Source organism: Besnoitia besnoiti (assembly GCF_002563875.1).
Source record: "Besnoitia besnoiti strain Bb-Ger1 chromosome Unknown contig00007, whole genome shotgun sequence".
Classification (NCBI taxonomy): domain Eukaryota; phylum Apicomplexa; class Conoidasida; order Eucoccidiorida; family Sarcocystidae; genus Besnoitia; species Besnoitia besnoiti.
The window spans coordinates 3,840,072-3,846,729 of record NW_021703915.1 but is presented as its reverse complement, the minus strand read 5'-3'; positions in this window follow the sequence as shown (position 1 = coordinate 3,846,729).

Sequence of the window (6,658 nt, the reverse complement as noted above, 5' to 3'; positions counted from 1 at the left end):
TCTCAGGCCCTTCTGCACGGAGATGGATGTTTACGGCCTGGGCTCTAGAGCGCTTTCGTAGGGGTGGTAACCAGCGTCCCCTTCAGACTCCGCGGCTCCTTTCGAATCGTCACACGAGGCGCCTGCCTGCCTGGCTGTTCTTCCTCGAGGCGCAAGATGCCTACGGCCTATTGCCCCGGCGTGCGAGGAGGTGGCTGCGAAAGTCTGCCGCGAGACGCTCGCTGGACAACTCCGTGGAGCAGTCTCACGCTGCTTCAATTGGAGTCAGCGACATTACAACGACGACCTTTCCAAGCGCGGGTTAAATCAACGTCAGATGTCAATAAAAAGTGGATTATCGCGGTAGTTGGACAACGGGCGACGTTGCACAGTTTGATCCTCACAAGTTCAAGCTCAACAAGCGAGCAACACAAATCACAAGATGTCTACAACCCTGAAGCGAACAAAAGCAGGGCACACATGAATAAATCCGAGAGCCCATTTCCAGTCCGGCTACAAACACTCGTCGTGTGAAGGATGACGGAAAGAGCAAGCGCTGCTGGTGCGATGCCGCGCTGGAGCAATCGTCATGATTAGCTGCAATGCAGTGACCACTGCAACTCACAAACGAACTGCACTGGTCTCTTGCGGCAGAACAGCGCAAGGCTGCAGCAACGCTACTTCGATTTTGTGATTTCTGGCGTAGAAATCGTGGTCAGGACGCTGGAAGAAGCACCGGTGGACGCCTGCGCAAAGGTCACGAAGGCGTGCGCCTTGCTGATAGAAAGCGACCGCAAGATCCTCAGTCACTCAAGCGCCCGCCGGCTGAGCACATCATAGATTTTCTCACCATTGCAATGTACAGAGCCAAGAAAACAACTCCACCGTGATGTCAGAGAGCCGTGACAAACGCAGATGACGCCAGCGCCGAGAGAGGGACAACACAAATCGCCCGTATAGGGCACGGCGTCGCTCTCCGGAGCCAAGGCAAAACCGAACCAAACTCAATGATCCTGAGCATCCGGAGGTGGGGCCGTCGACTGTGGTGGAAAAATCATAACTCAACTCGAGGCACAGAACAGCTGACCACAAAAAGCACAACAGATGTGTAGAATCGCTACATACAAAGCAAGGTTGGAAAAAGTCTGTAGCGACACACGCGGGGCTTGGGTGCAGTGTACGGTCTCGCAAGAAAGCTACACTTTACTGCAGGAGTTGGTGACAAATTGCCGTGATGCGAGGGAGCTTCATCCGTACGGTACAGCACGGCTAACCCTCAAGACCACGGAGGCACACCACCGAACTAAAAATGGCTGCGACTCGGCGAGGCCGAGCGAGACCGGCTCGTCTTGCGACCGAACGAAATGGTACAAGTCGACTTAAGTAGAGAAACCAAGGCACAATGCTTCGGAGCAAAAAGATCATTCCGCATGTAGGGCTCTATTCTGCCGCCGACATCGTCCACTTCTGCGCCACGTACGGAAGCGAGTCCGCGGAGTCACCCGGCTTGAAAAAAGAAACAACTCCAACACAAAGAATCCAGAGGACAGTGCCGACTCCGACGTGGCTCCCCCGACAGGAACGGCGTAGGCCACTGCTGCCTCGTTCCCCTTCCACACTCAAAGCTCGAGGGGGGAAAGCCTTTCTGTGCAAGCTTTTGCTCGGCTTTCCGCGTCAAGATTCGTGGCGGGGGGGGGGGGGGGTGGCGGGATAAGTGTGCCCGTGCCCGTAGGAGCACCAGCGCAGGATTTGCAAGCGGGCATATGCGTTGGGGAACGTTCATTGAAAGACCGAAGACTGGTCGTGCAACGCCCTACGTCTATCCCTGAGTCAGAAATCACAAGTTGAAAAGGTGCACCTACAAAGTGCACGCACGTTAAACACTCAACGTTGCAGTGGGAAGCAGACACCACTTCAGGTCACCCACCGCAGCGAAGCCGAGCCCCCTGCCAGGCACTATGCAGGGCGAAACGCGAGCACCGCAAGTCGTTGCACTGTGGAATCCGCTGCGAAACCACAGTGCTCCCGGCAGATTGACGACGAGGCCAGCCCCTGTCACTGTGCGCTACAAAAGTGATTTTGCAGGAAAACGTCTGCAAAGGGTATATAATTCGCGCCGCAAGAACTCCGGCGCTGCTTGTGCATCGCTCGCGTGCGTTGCTGCATAGGAACGTGCTAGCGACCAGGCAGGTAGGCGAGCAGTGACCGACAAGACACTAGCGATATGTGCTGTCCTGGCGCGTGGGCTCCCCCACGCATTTTTTGTGAGCGTGTTCGCCAGCATTCAGGGGTGCCAGTTAACGGAACACAGAAAAACCTACGAGGCACAGTCCGCAGAAGGGTACGCGCATTTACCACCCAACCGCTCCATTGCTTGTCGAAGATAGAATCTGCGCCCTCCCACCCCTCCCCCCCCTCCCCCCGCCCCCCGCCCCGGAGACAGTTACAGATTAGGATCTCCCGGCGGTTGCACGCCCCCAACAGCTCAAAGGCCAAGGCCCAGTAGCACTTTCTCACCTTATTGCAACTAGAACGACTTGCGCGGTTGAAATGGTACACAGACACAGCGCAGCAGGGTCTGGAAACAGAGGCGGACTATCGCAGCTGTGGCAGCAATCGCAGATCACGACGACATCTGTCGGCTAGGTGCATACCAGTTTCAGATGCCCGTAGGCTTTTAGCTTCGCTCTTGTTGATGCTAGCGAAGAGATCACTGCTTGAGCTGTTCCGCCGCTTGCCGTCGCGGCGGACTTCGGGTCTGTCGCTTTATTCCCGTTCCCCACGGTGGTAGGCAGCAGGTCAAGGTCCAAAGTAAGTTGCGGTGCCTTCGGCTGGTGACTCGCTGCCGCAGGCCTACCTCCGCTTCTAATTCGCTGAGAGAGTGACCTGCACTTTGGGCCGGGCACATGGTGAGAAGTGCCAGAGTCAGGGGTGACCCGCGTCCTGGTTTTATGGGTCTCCGCGCAGCCACGGTCTGAGACTCGACTGGATGCGCTGGCGTCTTTGATTCGCGGCGATGTTTCAAACTCCTGATAATTGTGGGGGCGGAATCCTTCATGAGTGTGTCCGAAGGGGGCGGTACACCACATTACGGGCCCCCCATATGATTCAGGAAACGCAGTGTCGGTGCGACAGCGTGGATCGCCCACCGATGAAAACTCCGCTTCCTTGGCTCGGAAACGTGACCCTCTTCGGTGGATAGACGGGTCCTGCATGCTAAAGCAAGCGCAGCCCCGTTGAGGCCAGTGGCCAGCAGACGTCGTCTGTGGCAGGACCGGAAAACAGGACTCCTTGACGAGCGACGCTTTACAAGGCGCTCGGCCCTGCCCGGCGACGGATGCACAAGACGCGGCTCTGGCACCCCAGCATTCCTCGCAAGGTGGAAATGACGGCGGGTGCCAGGATCCGGTTGCCACTGGAGCAGGCGGTCGAGCAACGTAGATGGCTGTGCGATGCCCCAGACAGAAAGGTATAGTATTCAAGGCTTCCGGCGGCTGATTCAACATCGGAGAACGTACACCGCGGATGTCAAGGCGGGGGGGAGTGCACGCATTCGTCGATAAGCAGGATGAGCCGCTTCTAGCGACGGAAGGGGGCATGCTGCCATGGCTCAGTGTCCACTTGCGAGTCGAATATCCCATGTCGGACAATTCGGTATAACGTCGTTCTGTGCAAGGTATCACAAGCCAGTAAACAGAGTTCTTGATGAGGCTGTCAGGATCTGCAACCCCAACCCCGTAATTTTTGGGGCTGCGGGCTATAACACAGAATCGTGTGAGCAAGCTGAAGTACGCGGCACGAGATGCTTCTGAGCACCTGTAGAATTGAGGACAGAGGGCAAAAAACAAAGCGTTTGGAGTGTGCGACCACACGCCTTAGCTTTACTGTATAATTGGAACAAAGCAGACGTCGTCTGCTCCAAGAGACGGTAGTGTACGAGAACGCGCGGGGGCTTGGCTCTCGCACGGTAGCTCCACCTTGAGAAATTCGCTCCAGTATAGCGCCTCAGAGCTGCGTAGAGACAAATTTGTTTGTGCGGTCGATGCCGGATACTCCAATGAAAGCATGTGTATCCCTACCAATCGTTTGCAGACGATCGTCCATAGCCCGGCACGCGCCGGTCGCAGAAACCACCTGCTGGCGCAAGTCGAATATCTGAGCTTGCGTAGCCTGAACTGCCGCCAGTGCGTCTGGGAAAACACAGGGAAAAAAGACCCCACCTATTAACTCATCGACATTTATCCGCGAGCATGAGCGGTTGTTACCCGGCAGCGCCGTATGCAGCATGGCAGAAGCCATGGTTGCCTTGTTGGGGCACACACACAAACTGCATGTGACTATGTATAAACAACCACTACGGGACAGAGTCTCGCGAACAAATTTTCTACTCGCTTTCTCGCTAAAAATATTCGAGTTTGTTGTACGTTTGGGACGCAGGCAGCTTCTCAAACTACTCCGAGATGTCTCTGCTCGCAGTAGAGGCAAACGTATGCTGTCACACCAGTGTCCACTCCTGGCAAAACTGATGTGTATTTAGACTTCTGAAAAACACCCAGCGGGACGCGAAAGGGCTAGATTCATTGAGTAGCCCAGTAGAAGAGGTGTATTCAAATAATTTGTCGTAGTTCCACAAAGAAGGAGCAAAGAGGCGTTCTAGTGTGCACACATAGACGCGTCGATTGCCACCGGAGCGTCGAGACGAGTCGCACCGAGTGCTCAAGAATTGACCCTTAATGGTGTACGTCAGTTGTCCAGATATCGCATAATAATCAAGTCTCCCGCCTGGGCCACATCACGCCTGCTCGTATTCGTGGCATGGGACTGGGCCGCCTCCCTGGAGATAATGGTGAGCCCACCTCAACCACGTGATAATCGCTTTCGAAGCCATGCGACTCCCGAGCTTACCATCCACCATACGACTGCAGAGCAGTTGAGACTCTCCAGCCACTTTCTACAAACGTCGCAAGGCAAGAACGAAGCATATTTGGGGGTTTAGGAGCCTTTTGCGTCAGCCTCTGCCTGGTTAAAACAGGTGGGATTGCTCGCCATAGTTTTGTTAACTCGCTGGACGGCAAAGCCACGCGAAATTTGCGCTTCATTCAAGGCCACCTGGAGCAGGTGCAAAAGGCGTTTACATCAGCTATCGACGCACGTCGTCTGCCACTTTCCAAATGCCACGTTTTCTCTGGTACAACTGGTCTCCCGTCATGCTACTGAAGTGTTGGCCTGCCGCACACAAGGGCGTCGACCCTAGTGTATTCTCACTAAGTGAAACGTGACGCAGCTGCAGATAGCAGGGATATTGAAGAAGCCCGTCCCGGGTCTCCACACTCTCGAATACAGCGACGGAGCAACAGTCGCTGTATCGTCTCTCTGTGTCCTCCCGCAAGTCCACGAAGGGGCAGCCGAAACATCCCCACTCTCACACGTACATGTATTGCTTGTTCATGCGCCGTACAGATCTCTTCGAGCCGAGCAACTTGTCCAGTTAGAACGAGCAGGCCCGCATTCTTTTCTGGAACAGAGAACGGCAAGCCTGGTTCCCCTGGTTCGCTCTCAGGATTTTGTCCCACAGCAGCGCTTCCGGATCTTCTTCTGGAGCCGGGTGTGCCACTACGGAATCTCGAGCAGTCACCTGAGGGCGCGGTTGAGAAGTCGGGCCGTGGCATGCGTGGATGAGTCCCTGTTTCTGCACCACTACTGCTGCCCCATCTCGTGCTGCCAGCTCTCCATGCGCCGTTGCCGGTAAGCGCTCGCTTGGCGCGGACATCGGCTCCGCACGCCCATTGAAGCCCTTCTGACCTCAGGCAGCTGGAACACCGCGGGGCGTGCGAGGCTTTTTCCGCCGTTCCTTGCTGAACCAAGCTTTTAGCGGAACATGTACGCCGGCTGCCACAACTTGGGGTCTGTTTGAAAAGTCTCTTGTGAACGTCGGAGTCTTTTGAATTCTCCGCATGTGAAGAAGAGCCTCTGAAGGCCGCTGACGCTGATCGGGTGCGCCGACCTGTGGAGACTTCGTGTCGTAGTCGGTTTGCCACGCGTGGGCACTCTTCGCGGGGCCTCTCTTTCCTTTCCTGGATCACCGCCTGTCGAGACAGCGTTCCCCAGGCATGACATGCTGAGGCTGTAGAACGAGGGCGATGACCTGTAAGACATCGGCGAAGAGATGCGTTCCAGACGTGGGGCCGGATCTTGTCACTCGCGTCAGCGGCAGGAACCTGGTTGCTCTATGGTGGAATTCAAGTCATGAAACTGTGGGACTGTGGGGGCACGTGGCACGTTCTCGTCGTCGAAGCGTATCATGCCAGTCCGTACACGAATCTGGCCAGGTGACGTCGTCGCTTCGAGTCTCTTCATCTCACCTTGTTGGAGTGCAGTGTTTCCTAGCAGTACCGCGTGCATGCCGTACATGACACGACCGATGTGCACGGGGCTGAAACAACGAGTGTCGCTGTGGTTGTGCGCTGGCAAGGAGGTATTTTCTTACTCCCACACTTGAGAGCGAAACTGCTTCCTTCCGTTTCACTGTGCGTGATCAGTGGCGGCATTGAGTAGCTTCGCACGCCCTTCTCCGGAAGTTCTTTTCGCGTGTGCATAAGCATCGAAGAAAGTCCCTGCCGTCTTGGATCTTGCTGTCGGCGCTCCAAAACGTGCTTCATTGCTGCCACTTGGTGTTTAA